Here is a 15,964-nt window from a genome sequence, read left to right on the forward strand (position 1 = left end):
GTGCGGGGGCGCCGCCGTGCCCTTTTTTAGGGCCGGCAGCGGCGGGGGGGCGGCTTGAGGCGCGGATTGGCTGCGGCGGGGGGCGTGGCCTCGGCTGGGCCAATGGCGAGCGCGGGCCGGGGCCGGAGGGGCGGGGCCGCGCCGCGCGCTGGGAGTGCGGGGCTGTGAGGCGGGGAGGGGGGGGGGGGGAGCTGGGCCGCCGCCTCCCCACCCGCGGGCAGCGGCGTCCGGGGCGCGGCGCTCGGCTCCGCTCGGCTCCCTTCGGCCGCGCTCGGCTCCGCTCGGGCTCGGCGGCGGTGCGGGAGGTAAGGCGGGGGCCGCGGCGCTGCCCTCACCCCCTCCCTGCCCCCCCCCTCCCTTCCCCTTCCCGGCCCTGTGGTGCCGGAGCCCCCCCCCCCCCCCCCACCTCAGGGCCCCGGGCCCAGCAAATGGCGCCCGCCTGCCCCGGGCCGCGCTGCTGCCGGCCTCGCCTCGCGCCCCAACGGCTGCTAACGGCTCCTAACGGCTGCCGGGCCCCGCGGCTGTCAGGGCTGGCTGCAGCCTTCCCTCACCAGCCGGCCCTCGCAGCCCCCTGCCGGCCCGGGGGGGTGCTCGGGCTCCGTGTCTGCTCCCTCCGCTGGGCTTGCTCCCGGGCACAAAGTTTCTCTGAAATAAAGTTAAAACGAAGCCGCTTTTCGCCCCTTTAAGCCCCCCACAAGCACCTGTCTCCTCAGGCGGCGGCTTCGCCCCGCGGCTTTTTGCTGCCCGTGTTAACCTAACCTCTTGTGTTTTCTGCTTTCAGTTGCAAGCTCCTTTCTTTTTGTTTTTTAAAGAAAAAAAACCAAAATCCTGCGTAGTGTTTTGAAGCTGATGTAGGTGAGTAAACAGCTGGAACATCCTGTGGGGCCGGTACCTGGTGTAAAATACCGAGCAGGAGTGTGAGCTGTGTGGTGGGCGCAGAGGCAGGGTGTGCCCCGAGCTGTGCTCACTTGGGTAACTTAATATGGTCGGGGCTCAAGCGTGTCAGCTTGTGCTTCAACAGGGCTTTGGGTATGTTTAGCTGGCTGGGCTGGCGTGCTGTTGAAAATACCTGCTTGGTATGGGGTGGCTAGGGTTGCATTTAGGGCCCTGGGGGAAGGAATCCGGGAAGGAGCCTGGAGCCTTGTGTAGTTTGTCTGGTACTGCTTCCAGTTTGAGGCGGCCTGGTCTGTACACTGAGCTCAGATCTCAGTCGTTGAATACACCTCTAACTTCAGTATCACATGTAATTTAGAAATAAAACATCTTGTTCCATAGAAAATGTACAGATTAATGACATTTTTACTGTCATAGATCTGTCTGCTGCATCTCAGATTTCAAGCTTTACCACAACTGTGCTCATTGTATAGTTAAACTGACATGCTGGGTTGTCTTCAACAAATGAGTGGGTTTAGTGGTTGCTCTTTGAAAGAAAGAGGCAATTTGAGAACTTCTGAAATCTTGGGGGCTCTGTATCTTTACTATCAGAGTGTCATGGCCTTTGGCACTCGTTAAAGGACGTGTCACAATGTCTGTGGCTTAAGCACCAAGCCTCTTCAGAGGCCTGTGCTGTTTGGTCTGTCTGTGTGCTGATGGCTGCAGTCAACCAGGGTGACTTGCTTCATTCTCAATTAGAAGCTATATTTTGATGAAATTAGCTTAATAAACAAGCAAAAACAGTACCCAATTTCATTAACTTGCTCAAAAGGAATTTGGGGAAGAAAAAAAATCTGTGGTAGTCCTTGGGAAGAGCTCAACTCAAGCAAAGCAATGAAATGGCAAAAGCCTATTGGCAAAGCAGTAGGGTTTAACAGTCTATTTACTTGCCTCTTTTCTCTGAAGAGTAAATATTTTTACTTTTCTGGTCAAATAGTTGTCTGAGGAGCTGGTTCAAAGGGGAGGCAATAGGACTATTAATCATTAAGAAAGAGCCTGAATTGTTTCCTGTGGCAGCCAGTAAGTTATCTTCCCTTGAAGATCGGTGAGGTGTTTATAGTACGAAGCATTCCTTCTGCATAAGAAAGCTCGTGGGGGGGAGGAGAGTGTGGAGATGTGAATGTGCAGTACTGTGGTTATTAGTATAATAGTTTGGAATTAGCAAGTTGATAAGCGGTAGTAGTTATGAAATACATGCTTAGATTTGAGATCTTGCTTTGGATTTAGCCACTCTTCTTTGTCCTTTAGCATTTTGCGTTACTTCTGAATTAAATATAAACTTCTGGTAACAAATTATTAATTTGAGGCAGCCTTGAATTTAATGTCTGACTAGCAACTGAAGTGAAACAAAACTCAATCTGACAGTACTGTGTCGTTCGTAGATCTAGGAGTATCTTTAGCTTCCCAGGTCAGAGTATTGTCACAGCGGTGTTATCTTTGATTCCAATTACACGACTAGATGCGTTAGGAATTTGTTTCCCAATAATTAGATGGATTTGTTGGAGTCAGTGTTCTTTGTAAGTGGATCAAATAAAGATTTAGCTAATTCTAGTAACTTCTTTTGCTATTACTCTGCAGAGTGGCTGCTTCCCTGTATCACAGTACTATTTGCATACCGTCATTCTTTTCTCAACCTGAAACCAAGAAGGGATTAATGAAGTCTGTTCTCTGCAGAGTAGATGCATGCAGTGTATACAACAGTGGTTCAACCTTCCCCCTTCTCTAGATACCATAGACTTGTGCTAACGTTGGCAAACCTGTGATTGTGCAGTTTTTCATAACAAACAAGGGATTATGACTTCAATTTTAGCCATCCTTTGCCAGTTAACTTATTAGAAACAATTCAGCTTCCTAGGCCTGGTTTCAGATATTTAATAATAATAATTTAACCAAGAATACGAAGTGTAAAATGGGAGAAAGGACCTCAAATCTAAATGAAGTATACCAGTTGTTGTTACCTTCAAGGTGCCCCACTAGTGTTGTATGGTTTTAGCCTGATGTATTTGGAGCCCTACTTTGAAGATGTTTGTGTTTTAGTAATTAAAAGACAAGTTCAGTGCCCAAGAGTGCTTTAACATTGCTTTACATTCTTGTACTTGCCCTTCGTCTGCCATAACCTTCTCTGCTCCCTTTTTCTGTTTTTAGCTGCTCTGCCCTACATTGGCTCATGCCTGCATCTCTTCCACCAAATGACTATTCCAGTTGTTCCATCTCTGCCTGTCCTTTACCCCGTACTGTTCAGCAATTCTTCTAATCTCTCTTCCGTTCTCTACTTTTTGAAGTAGAGGAGAATTAGCACTGAGGGCTTCCATTCAATTCTGAGATCTGCTACCAGGCCAGAGCAGCAGGCCTGTGAGCTGCAGGGAGAATTCCACCTGCCTTTGCAGCCCTGGGCTGAAGCATGCTGAGATGTGAGTGACTTGGTTTCAGGTCAGCTTTATCTCCGGTGAGTATAAGCAAACAGGTGCTTGCGAGCTCTGAAGCTGGCTGCATCCAGGTAGTACAACATAAGCAAAAGGAATATTTCTGAGACTGCAACTGCTGATGTCCTGTTCAATCAATATGGAATGTAACTTAGATCTCTTCTATTTTTCAGAAAGATTCTTGAGCTTGATGCTAAAGGCTGTTAAATGTTAGGGGATGACAGATGAGTATCTACTTACTGTCTTATTTTATTCTGCATGCTCCCGATATCTCTGAAGGAGGTAGCTCAGCTGTCATGGAAGTAATTGAACAGCAGTGCTTGAGCCACCAGACTTCTCAGGCAGTGTGTTAACATAGGCCAAAATTGTCTTTGTAGCTGAACATGGACTGTGAATTGTATCTGCACTGATGAGCTGCTTTGTGGTCATTTCTGCTAAGAGTGTCAGCTACCTGCACCAAACGGGGGAGTGTTTCTCTGGGTCTCTTGTGCCAGCAGGTGGCTTCTAGTCTTTTGTGTTGATTGATTTAGATTTTTTTTCTTGTGTATTTTTATATCTGTTTGGATCTCATAGACAATGATGGAGTTATGTAACTTAATAAAACTGAGTCACTTCCAAATGCTGCCTATATCTCTAAAATAGGGAATCTTCTGTCTTTAATGTTTTACCGTACTACTGACCAAAGTTTTCATGTGCTATTATTTTAATGGAGTGGGAAGAGGATGCAATATGTGGTTTTGTTTCATTTGAACCTGTATTAACAGCCCAGTGTCTCCTGTGTGCCAGCTTTTACTCCAGCTGACTGTACAATGATAAATTAAGGGGTTATGAGTTACCTCAGAGGGAGGCAGTGGCAACTAAGAGTGAGGTGCAGGCTGTTTCCTGCCCCTGCCAGACTTTCCTGGGGAGTGGATTAATTCTCCTTGGGACCACTCTTCAAGATATTTGCTTATCTTTAAATAAAGATTAAAGCTTAGATGTAGCTACATAACTTCAAGTACTGAGAGAAGGAGCTTCCAGGTTTAAAAATATTCTGAAAGTATTTCTAAAGAGAGCTTCTGAAAGACCTAGTTTTGGGACCTGCCTGTAAGGTGATTCAAATTCGGTGTTTTAGTATCTGCAGTTACTCTGTGAATGTGCATGTGAACTCTGCCCTGTTGCCCAGGTCAGCAGGGAGGATGGTAAACAGTATTTGTCCCCGTACTGACACCAGGGGTACACCACTAGTGACGGGCCTTCTGCTGGACTTTGTGCTGCATGGAATACCTAAGCCCTTCCGTCCTTCATCACCACATCCCCAGCCCTGCTCAGCAGCAGGCTTACACCTTGCCTAGTCTTCTCTTCCTTTTGCTGCTTGTTGCACCTGCAGAAGCCCTTCTTGTACTACATGTTCCTCGCCAGATTCAACGCCAGGTGGGCTTTGGCTTCCCTAACCTTGTCCCTGCATACTCGAACAGCATTTTGCTTCCTGCTGTTTCTATCTTGTCAGGAGCACCTGGTTTGTTTATGCAGGTCTCCTGCCATCTTTGCTACATTTGCGCATCCTGCCTGTAGAGATGAACCATTCCTGGGCACAGAGGAAGTGATCCTACAAAGTCTTACCTGTTTACTGTTATTAAAAATAGAGCAGTAACAGTATAGCTTTGTATCCTTCTGTTCTCGAGCTATTTCTCTTGGAAGAGGTGCAAGTAGTAAGCTGATAGAGCCTGTTTCATGAAACCAAGAACAGATGCCTGAGTTAGCAAACAGTTACCTCTTTGCATCAAATCTCTGACTCCAGGAAGCTAAGAAAGGTTTGTTGGAGAATTTGATGCTACATGTTTCTGAAGTGCAACAGACTGTAACTTACCATTTTGGAAACTATTGTTGCAAAGTAAGAGTTCTGTTTAGGCATATGGGTGGCTCTGATACTTTTTAAATCTGTACAGACAGCATTTCAGTGCTCGCATCAAAATGGTTCTGGTTTACTGCATTGATAGTCACCACACTTTATTCTGTTTTTAAAATTGCTTTTCTATCTGAGATAAAATGAATTGTCACCAATATATTCTTCTATTGACTATTGACAGAATTAAATAGAGATTATCAGTGTTTACAAATCTGGGCTTCTTAATTCTTTAAAACCGGTGATAAAATGCTCGCATCTTCTAGTCTTTGCTAGTGCCCTGCACCACCTATTTACAGGTTAACTTACTCAGTTCTGCCATTCAACCCTTGATATAAAAGCAATTCTTTAATACATCTGCATAGATTTTCTTGTTGAACATATTAGGAAATAGCTGTTGTTGTGTATTTAAAAGTCTGTGGCCTATTTGTCCTGTTCAGTTTTTAGTTCTCATATATGACACTGAATTTTCAAAATTGGCTCTCAGCCTTCTGGGTCAGTGCTCCATAGCCTTGCACAAGCTGTGTCACTGGGGTGGGCTGTGAGCTTCCAGGTGACATGGCTAGAGCTACTAGGATCAGGAACTTGATGAGACTGATACATTTCAACTGTTCTTGTGATATTCCATCACTGCCATCTCTAAACCAGCAGTGTTTTTATAACTCCTGCTGCTCACCATGAAGGATAATACTGTCTGGGTTTTGATATTTGTGGTATTAATGTTTGGAGGCTGTCGTACATGTATTTATGATCTTGCAGCTGGATAATCTTTCTGTGGAAGCTGCCTTCTCCAAATAGTGTGTCTCAGAAGGAAGCTCAGCTATGTATGGATGAATTCCATTCTTCAAGGACCTATGCTTGCTGGAGTATTATTTTTAGACTTGCGGAAAGTAGCTTGGGCTGGCTGGTGAAGAATGGAGGATGTCTGTCTGCTTTGGATGACCAGCAGAAACATTTAATCTTCCACTTTGCTATGCACAGTTGCATCGACAGCATATTAATATATTAACTCTCCTTGAAATAGAGAAGGATCCATTCCCTCTGGAGCTTGCTGCACCTGATTCTGTCAGTCAGGAGCAAATGGAACTGGTGTTGCCAGACCGATTGGAGAGGTTTTGTATGCTGACTCAGTGAAGAAGCTGATACAATCCCTGTAAGGTTTAGTTGCAGAAAATGACTGTTGGGTTGTCATGTGGTAGTCAGATCCAGATTAGTATCTGTTCTCTGCTCCTTTTTCTAAAAATCAGTGTTCAAATAGTAACTTCTCACTTTGTGCCCAGATGATGCTTGGGAATAATAGTGAGGTTTGTAAAATTGCAAGCTTTCTGTATCTAACTGCTCTATTGAAAAGTAAAAAATCAGTCCTGCTTTCAAGACAATGACGGATAATGTTGCAATTCTCTTTTGTCATTGTAGGATGCCTGGCTTGTACAACCTGTTTCTCTGGCTTATTAGATCTTTGATTCAGTGTCTCAATAGAAGAAATTGCCCAACTCTACTTTGAGTGTGGGCATTTGGAAGGCTGAACTGGAACAATAGCCTAATGTGATAACTGCTTGCTTTATTTTGCAGTGTTTTTATAATTGGTCTCTGGAAGTGGGTTGGAGGTGGGACTGTGAGGTTTTTTATAATGATATAAGTAGCCAGAGACTTACTCTGCAAACTCTAGTAACTAAACTGCTGTCATAGTCTAAAAGACAGTGAGTGTATGCCTACCTGAGGGTGGGAGGTTACTGTAGTGGTGCAAATTCAGTTTGTTCCACCGGAACTTTCTCTGCCAGAAAGTTCAGAAAGGTCAGATCAGATAAATAACACAAATCTGACTTGAACACTTTTGCACACTTCTGCTCTGACAATGTGTGACACCTTATCCGAAAGCACAGGGCACGAGCAGTCGGGCTTTGGAAAGTACTGCTGCTCCCAGAATGCGTTTTTCTCTGGTGGATAGAGAAACCAGTATCTCCTACAGCAAGCTGTCAGGAGTGGCTCCTGTATGAACATAGTGTTGGCACCAGTTCTGCCCTTTGTGCTTTTAGAGGAAGAATTCCTTGGTCACTTCCAGAGTGGATGTCATCTCTTGTCTAGTGACTTGCCGGACTAGTAGGTAAGTGCTGCTGGTGGAAGCAGCGAACCCTCTGGTACAAGAACTGGGAAGATGAACATTAGCACTAGCGCCCCTCTCATCAGGAGTCATGCTGCTGCTTTTTTTCCCCTTTGTTCGTGATCTTTCACTAGAAAAGGAACGTATTTTCATTCTAGGCTGAGGGAGCTAACCTTCATCTTGTAAGTGCTTCAGTTGTGGCTTGCTGGTTAATGCAATTCCAGTTCCAGGTCCTTTCCTGGACACAAATGGTGTTGTTCCTGGTATATGAGATTGGGCCCTAGCTATGGCAGCAGGACTGGAAGCTCGTTCCTGAGCTGTGGCTCCTTGCTTTGACCCATGCAGGTCTGAGATGAGATTGAAAGGTGCTGAAGCTCCAGAGGCCTGCAGTGGTTGTGGGTCCAGAATACTGGCATCTGTAGGTAGGATACCTATATGCTCTGTGCAGGAATGAGAAAGTCCCAGGAAAACAGGAATGTGGCTAGTGGGAAGTAACACTGAAGAGTCAATTTGCAGGGGTTGACGGTAAGAGATGCCCAGGCTCCCTAGACATTTGCAGGGGGACTATAGTTGGTTGCAGTTCCTTATCTGAACACTTTGGGATATTGCATGTAGGGTCTGATCAGCCCTGTTCTGGGTTTTAATGGATACCTTGCATGGGAGAGGGAGGGGAGGGTCAGTGACATGGCTGATGGTTTGTGTGGATGTAAGACAAGGTAGGGGAACAGATTTCTAGCAGGCAGGTTACATTAGTATGCTGTACTGATACAGTTATCCTGTGGAGAGATGGTGCTCAAACCCTCTCCTTTAATACAGAGAAGAGAGCTTTCTTCAGAAAGTGATGTGTGGCCTTCAAGGGAGCAATGTGTTTACTTTGCATGCCAAAATAAATGTTTAAACTATTTTTGCATTGGTCTGTGTTGTCACTTATATTTTTGTGTGTCTTTACAAAAACCCAAACAACGACAACAAAAGCCATGCTATCAAGCAGTTGGTACTACAACTATCCTTGTTTTGAATTGGGAGGATTAACATTTCTGAGCAGCTGGCAGCTGTTTACAGCACCTTGTTTGATAAAGTAATAACGTACAGTGACCGCATCTGAAAGCTCAGGAGTGAGGCCAAGTACACTTAATGCTGGTGCATCTTTCTTATGCCTGATAGCCCAGTAAATGCCTGTGTTGAAAGCTTTATTTCAAACCACTGTGGTGTTGCTAGGTTGAATTGACTTGGAGACTTTAAGGGTTCAAGTTGCCAACTATGAATGCCAGAAGATGAAAAGAGGCTTAGAGGAACCTGCTCCTTCACTTTTAAGGTCTAGGATAACTTCCAGTATTTCAGCTGAAGTTTCTAGTCTTGTCTTCTAGATTAGTCATGATTTTCCACACTAAATGGGTAGTAGACTTAAGGCAAGTGGGTTTGGAAGGCTTTCCAACTGCTATTAAACCATAAACTGCATCACTTATCAGGCATTTGTAGCAAAAGCTTCTCTTTGAAGTACATATTTGTAACATGCATGGCACTGAAGTGCTGTGGAAGTTCCTTTCCTAACTCTCACAACAGAGTTCTTTGGGGAATTAGAATGCTAAATGCTTGGTCTGCCATGGGTGTTCCCAAGGACACAAATTATATCTTCAAGTGTAGTTGCAACTTGGCTTGAGGGTTGCCAAATCTTCAGTGAGGGTTTTCCAGTTGAAGGAAAAAAAATCATTAGCCTGTGCTACCAGGCAAGCCTGTAATTATTTCAGGGGGGAAGCGTTTCCTTTGGGCTATTCAATGCTCTGGAAGTGCTGTGTTTGTCACTTGCATCCCAATAAATCTGCCTGCTGCAACAATTTGTTTACACTGTAGTAACCATTGCACCATTGTAACCATCCTACCCTATAAGCAGACTTATTTTCTTTAAACTGCACATGGATGCACGTGGAATAAGAGGTGGTAGTGCTGGTTGTTTATTTGCAGGAAAAAAACGTTGATTTTTTTTGTGACTGGCTGATGCCATTTCCTGCCAGCAGCAGGAGAGCAGCCAGATGTACTCTGGGTGTGAAGAAGTGCAGCAGGCCTTTGTGGAGGTGGAGCACTGTTCCAAATGCTTTTCCTCTACTACAACTCCATCCTCTTCCAAAATGGCCCCTGGTGTTTTTCAGAATCATACAAGGCATGTGAGATCACCTAACAGCAAGCACTCTGCCTGGCATTGATATTCCCCCATGTTCTAGAGAGGGTAAGAAATGGCACACAAATACCTGCTGGATTTTCCATACCATGAACTTGTTAACTCAAGCTTGTGCTGTGGCTCCTGGCTGAAGCCTGGAAGTCCTGTGCATTGGGTATGCATTGAATATACACTTCCCTGTCCGTTTGGATGTGTTTTGGGTTTTTTATGGTCTGATAGCAATCCTAAGCACTGCCAGCAGTTCTGTCTTTGAGCACACCTTTCATGAGATAATCTGCTTTGGAGAGAACCTTGATGAGACAGGTGTGCCTCACTTACCCAGAGGAAAATACAGCAGTTATTTTGAAACTGCCTAGATTGTGTTCTTTAAGAAAAGGGTATTCCGGGAAACTGCATAATAAAGCTATCTGAATTCAGATGCTAATAACTTCATGCACACAGGGGAGTGTCAACTCAGTGTCCAAAGAGAGGTCCTTAAACACTGTCATTCTGGCAGTGGTGCTGAAACATTCAGCCAATTGGAGATGTTACAGGATGTGGATGTATGTATAATGGAACTCATTCTGAAGACAGGCATTGCATATGCTGCAGTGTAATGTAAGACAGGTCCGAAAGCTTGTACTAACTTGTTTTACGCTGTGGTTATCACCTTTCCTTCCTACTTTCCGTTAGAGAGATTTGCAAGCTCTTTTATCACCATGTAAGATTTTAAGGAACGCGTTTGAGTAGGAAGCACGTATCCTTTGTGAATGAAAGGGAGATGGTATCTTTGTACAGTTACACTGTATCGCCTTCCTGCTTGGGTGAGAAACTTCAGTACCTGGATTAGTTCCATTAGAAGGGCCCAGAGCTGTGGCGAGTGCTTCAGAGCATCTGCTGCCTCTGCTCCCACTGGGGATGTGGTTGTCTCTGATGGTCCGACCTAAATGTCTGACAGGAGCAGCCTAGCATGCAATAGTAAGTTGTACTGGAGTTGCACTATGCGTAGAAAGCAGAGGGTAGACAAAGGTGTTAAAACAAAAAATAAACTGATATTTCTATACTGCGTAGAAATAATCAAGGGCCCTATTGCTGCTAAGTTGCTTGAGGGCATTCCACTTAGGAGGAGTTATTGTTGCAATTAAGTGGCAGTCCTTGGCATTAAGCATCTTCAGCTTTAAATCTCTTCCTTGGAGACAGTCCAGTTAATTGGAATATATGTTGTTGCTTAGTTTTCTATTATTCATGTGTCATTAACTATAAAGCAATTAAAGGACTTAAAAAAAAAAAAAAATCTATACAGTCATACCCAAGAACTTTTTACTGTTCAGCCAGACTCAGTTTCTTCTTCTATAGCTGCTATGTGAAACAGACAGTAATGTATAGTGACACATATCCAGTAAACATCCAGTCTTCCCTGTGTATACTAAAGAAAATTCTGTTATTTCAAAGAGGTGTTGTCTCTTTTTTGGTCATTAGAATTATTCTGAGTGACCAAAAAGCAGTTGCATTGAGACATGACCCATGTGAAATATAAATTCGGGCTCCAAAAGCAATTGCTATTAAAATGTATGTTTAGATACCATTGTTACATAGTCTTCAGATGCATCCAAGGCTCTGTGAAAATTTCAAAGCTTATCAGCTGTCTCAACCAGGGGCAGAACTGGTTTTAATTGTTTGCTTTGTGGCAAGGAAATGAGTGATACAGGCTGATACAGACTGTTTGATTGCACCTCTGTTACCATAGTGTTTTTAACTTCATGCCTTCACGGTAATCATCAACAACTGCTTTTCTTGCTATTGTCACTTAATCCAGTGGTGGGTAAAATACAAAAAAAGTGATAAAAGACCAAGGTTGTTTGACCAAGCCATCACTGATATTAAGGTTTATAGAAAGTAATTTTAGTGACTATCCTGTATTTACCCAGTGGAGTAAGTGCACTTACTGGTTGAGCTGTCTGATATGACACACACTAAAGTGACTTCTTGAGCATTGTTGTGCTGCAGTGGGAAGTAGAACAGGTTGTTAAACCATCACAGGAGCTGTTTTGGCAATTTATGGAATTTCTGGATTTATGGGACTTTTGAAAAAATCTGTTTAAACACAGTCAAAAGTAGCACATGTCTTAGCATACCACCATTTTAAATTAAACAGGGTAGTGTGTTATTTCCTGACAAACGTGTACAGGCTAGTACATTTACCTAATAAAATCAGTGTACCTTAATGACTCTGGCATAACTATGGCAATAGAGTTTTGGGGCAATAGTAACATTCTTGGTTTTGGTTTTGCTATACGTTTTGGAGAGTTTTCTTTTGTGAACATTAGGAGGATAGCTCCTGACAACAGCTAATCTCATTCTCTTTGTGGACCAATCCTTTATAAAGTTTATAAGGGGTTGCTTTTGGGATTGCATAGCGATAGCAAAAAGATCCTTGAGCACAGAGCATGTGAGAGGGTTTTCATAAATGATCAAGAAGTATTGGACATCGGGTTTTTGAAATATAAGTCAGCCATGTGACTGTCTTATGCCTTAGTAAACAGCCCAGCTGTAAAATGAAGTAAAACCAGTATCAAACAGTATCTTGCATGAAAAACAGATGCTCTGCATGAACTGGATTTTTTCTGAATAAGTACAAAAGCAACAGTGTTCTCTCACATTATTTTTTTATGTACTCAGTTGATGTTAACTGTTCTTAAAATAGTGACAAATTCATTTGCTGTAACTGTACTCAAACCCATCCTCTAGGAAGAGAAATAACACCTTAATTTGAAAGCATTAAGGATAGAGGCATATCTTGCAAATGATTTGTTTGCCACTAAGTTCTTTTCATTAGTGAAAACTTGAGATAAATTTTCAGTGTTGGTCTGATATTTCTTTTCTGTTTTGGTCTTGCTTGTTAAGTGTTTTTTGCTTGTTTTCCTATTTTATTCTTACTCGGTTACATTCAGTCCCAATACAAATGGGTCATGGCTAAATCAGGTCTTCAAAGGAAGATAAAACTGAAATTCTATATGAAATAGGAGAAGCTGACTTGGGTAATTTCACAACCTCACGGAGAAGGGAAGCTTGCTAAATTGCAGCTTAGACCACAAGAAGCTGGGCAAACGCACTGGAGAAAAATCCCTCTTTGTCGTGCTTTCCTCGGAGCTTCATAAGTACGTGCTCTTGGTGGCTGTTGAGGTTGTTCTTCCTGGGGTAAAAGACAGGGTCACTCTGGCCTGGCAGAAAAAATAAAAATGACAAAGATAAGGATGAAAATAAGAGTATAAAAAGAGGCAGAGCAACTTCTGTTTTTACTGTTCCCCCAGGGGATGGTGGATGCTGTTCAACGCTGTTCTTGATAGAGGCAGGAAGGTGGTAGGAGATGTGGCAACTGGTGTTTCATCAAGCTGTTGCCTCTATCTCGTAGATAGCTTGCTAGAAGAGAAGACTGAGGAAGAAGCCCTCTGATTTTATGGAGTGTTGAATCTGGGAATCTGGGGACCAGGCACTAGAAGAGGAGGGAAGAATGGCGAGCAGAATCTCATGGAACTGGAAGAAAACTGCTCTGTGGTGTAACCTATATGTGTGTGCGCCAGGGTCTGCCTCTTACTGCAGAACATACGTGTTTAGAGCTGTGCTCTGCTGCTGGAGGCAGCATGCTTGATGTGATCAGATGAAAAATCTAAGCATGGCAATCCCCCTATTTTATATAGGGAGAGCTTACAGTGTCTTGACCTGCAGGAAGGAATGGCATTTGAGGCCATGTGACAATACAGCATAAAGATTTATTAGGACTGATGAGAAGCAACACAGTCCACACTGAGTCCTTCTGGGACAGGAGAAGAACCCCAGGGCACTCTGTATTTGGGCTGTGCCTTGGATTGACTCAGAGTACAGTATCTAGCCATGAGTGCATCAAAGCTCTTGTAATGAAATATTGCAGGCTGTGGCCAAGGGAATTCTTGGGAAGCATAAATTTATACTGTATTCTAAGCAGAATGCAATCTTAAGTGGCATTTCTACCATCAATCTTTTTAGTGTTTTTTTGTAAGCTATTTTTGTTAGCGTTGTCATCAGCACTGTGGTAATATTTCAGATTCCCTTTTAAAAATGGGAGGGGGTAAGGCTGCCTTGCTATTAGTGCTTTCTAATCACAGGACGTCTTGCTTCCTGAAGAGCTTACAACTTAAATGAGAGGACAGAAGCATGTTGGAGGAAGTGTATACAGAGTGAATGGTACTGTATTTCACAGAGCTTTCGAGGCAGCTTTATAGAGGAAATGGAAGAAAAAAGAAAGGGCAGTGGTGGGAGGGAAGTAATAGCAAGAAGAGAAGTGATGGAGTACAGCAAAGTTGAGAGATTGAGAGCTGGGGGAAAAGGGACTGAAACTGTAACAGTCATTTATTTAGTGGGAACAACATCTAGATTAATACCTTGGGAGTGATGAGAGTGTTAATGTGGTTTCCAAGTGACATGATGTAGGTGGTTTTCACAAGCAAACGTAGTGTTCATTGTAAGTGTATAAACTGAATTTTTCTTAAAGATCACAGACATATCTTCCTCCACCCACACTGTTCTTACACTTCTTGATTTTGTGCTTTCTATTCGCTATGAAATGTGTTTATCTCTTTACCAGCAGGCAGAGATTCACGTTCAGAAAAGAACTTCAGCAGTGGAAGCAAAAGACCAAATTGCCATTAAATCTGGTCAAATTAAATGTAAAATTGTGTTCTCCTCCATACACGTTGGAGACCTCATACCAATTGCCTATAAGCTTGTCCCTTAAGCCCCTGGCTGCTCAGCATATGTTGATACAAGATGATGATACGCTTCCTTAACTGAAGTAGAGGGGAATATGACTTAGTCTAGGCAATCAAATTAGGAGAAAAACAAACCCTGCAAGCCTGGCTTGTGTACATCCTACTCATCTGTCCTCCCGCTCAGTGCAGCCAAGGAACATATCCCACAGCCACCTACCATCCTCACCTCTCGGTGCTCTTTGCATAGTTTGAGAATTCCTTCGTCTTCTCCTTGTCTGCCCTTGTCGCCCCGTGTCTGTCCTTCTAATACTGATTCCGGATTTGCCCCCCTCACCTTCTGTGCTGGTGTATGCCACGAAGATGCGTGGGGTGGGGACTGTTATATAATGAGGACATCATGTAATTAGCCTGGAGGAGGGTCTGAATCAAAGCAGATACAATGTTATGGTACTGCCTTAGAAATATACTGGGTCCTGGAAGCAAAGTTAAACTTGAACGGGCACCTCTTGCTGTGGGACTCCCAGACCTGGTGGTTATTTGTAAAAGCTCAGTGATTTTTTTTATTTATTTTTTTGAATAACTGGTTTGCTATCTTGTAAACTGAAAAGTGATAGCTGAAGCAAACAAGGCTTACGGGATTACATCAGTTCTGTCTGCTGGTCAGCTCTTTCCTCTTGGGAACCCATCAGCTTGTTGGGCATCTTCAGTCAAGTTTTGGAGTGGGAGAACTCAGCCATGAGCTGGTCAGCTTGCTAAAGGAAAGGCTGTGTTGAGAACAGGTTATCTGCTTGGCCTGTTTGCTAGGCAGTCAACATGTATGGTGATGTTTTTGCCTAGCATGTTTAGGTATATCCTGACCTGGAAAAGGTGATGTTGCCTCGCTAGAAAAAGAGGAGACTGAAAGCAGTGTGTCCATGAAGAGGCAAGGGAGGTAACTGAAAGCATCGCAGGGGGGCTGGGAAAGGCGGTATCTGAAAGCAGGAAGAATTCCACAGTTCTTGAAAACTGACACAGGTACATACTAAAAACTAATAGTGTTTGCCTAGCACACGGATGGTGCTCACTGTTGTTATATGGGTTGCAAGATTGTGTTTTTACCTGGTGACTGAGAGGGGAGTGTTTGTATGGCTCTTTATGATAGCCTTCTTGTGTATCAGAATTAACTGTGGCTTTGTTTACATAGGTGTTGCAATGAACAGCTTGGTCATGTGAATGTGAAAAGTTGGGAATTTTTTGTCAATGGTTAGCATAGAATACTTCTAGTATTATTTTTTTTCCTGAAGTACTGTCTGGGAAGATCCATATTTTTATCATCCATGCTTGGTATTGCTTCCATATGGGAAATGTGATCCTGTGATCAGGTCAAATTCTCAAATATCAGAAGTATTGGCTTTCTTAATGAGAACACTAAGCAGTACTTTTTAAATTATTTTTTTATCTTTTAATTTAAAAAGCAAGCAAACTTTTGGTATTTTCATACAGACCTCTCGTGGTTACCTTCTAAAGCTGTTAGGTGCACATTCTCACTCTAAAGCTGTAAGTCAAGGGGAGAATATTTTACAGCTCATTAAAATATTATTTGTGTGAGATGCGGAAACAAAAGTTCAGACTCTGACACAACACAACTGCTCTTTGACAGCAGTATTTGAAGGGGGAGATGGATCATTTTTGACAGCAGTATTAAAAGGGGTAGAAAGATCATTTACACCCTTCACTGCCAGT

At 43.3% G+C, this 15,964-nt stretch overlaps 1 protein-coding gene across 2 annotated transcripts in view; it reads left to right on the top strand.

The window, feature by feature from the left end:
- Window positions 1-159: 159 nt before the first annotated feature.
- Window positions 160-15,964, top strand: part of SETD3 (SET domain containing 3, actin N3(tau)-histidine methyltransferase) — a 57,593-nt gene continuing 41,788 nt past the window's right edge. The window contains exons 1-2 of one of the 2 annotated variants that reach the window (XM_068682790.1): window positions 160-305; window positions 782-855. The gene's annotated coding sequence lies outside the window, so the exon portion shown is untranslated. The remainder of the gene's footprint in view (window positions 306-781; window positions 856-15,964) is intronic. The other variant, XM_068682791.1, reaches the window with a different exon arrangement.

This window comes from Anas acuta, chromosome 5 (assembly GCF_963932015.1).
Source record: "Anas acuta chromosome 5, bAnaAcu1.1, whole genome shotgun sequence".
Taxonomy (NCBI): Eukaryota; Metazoa; Chordata; class Aves; order Anseriformes; family Anatidae; genus Anas; species Anas acuta.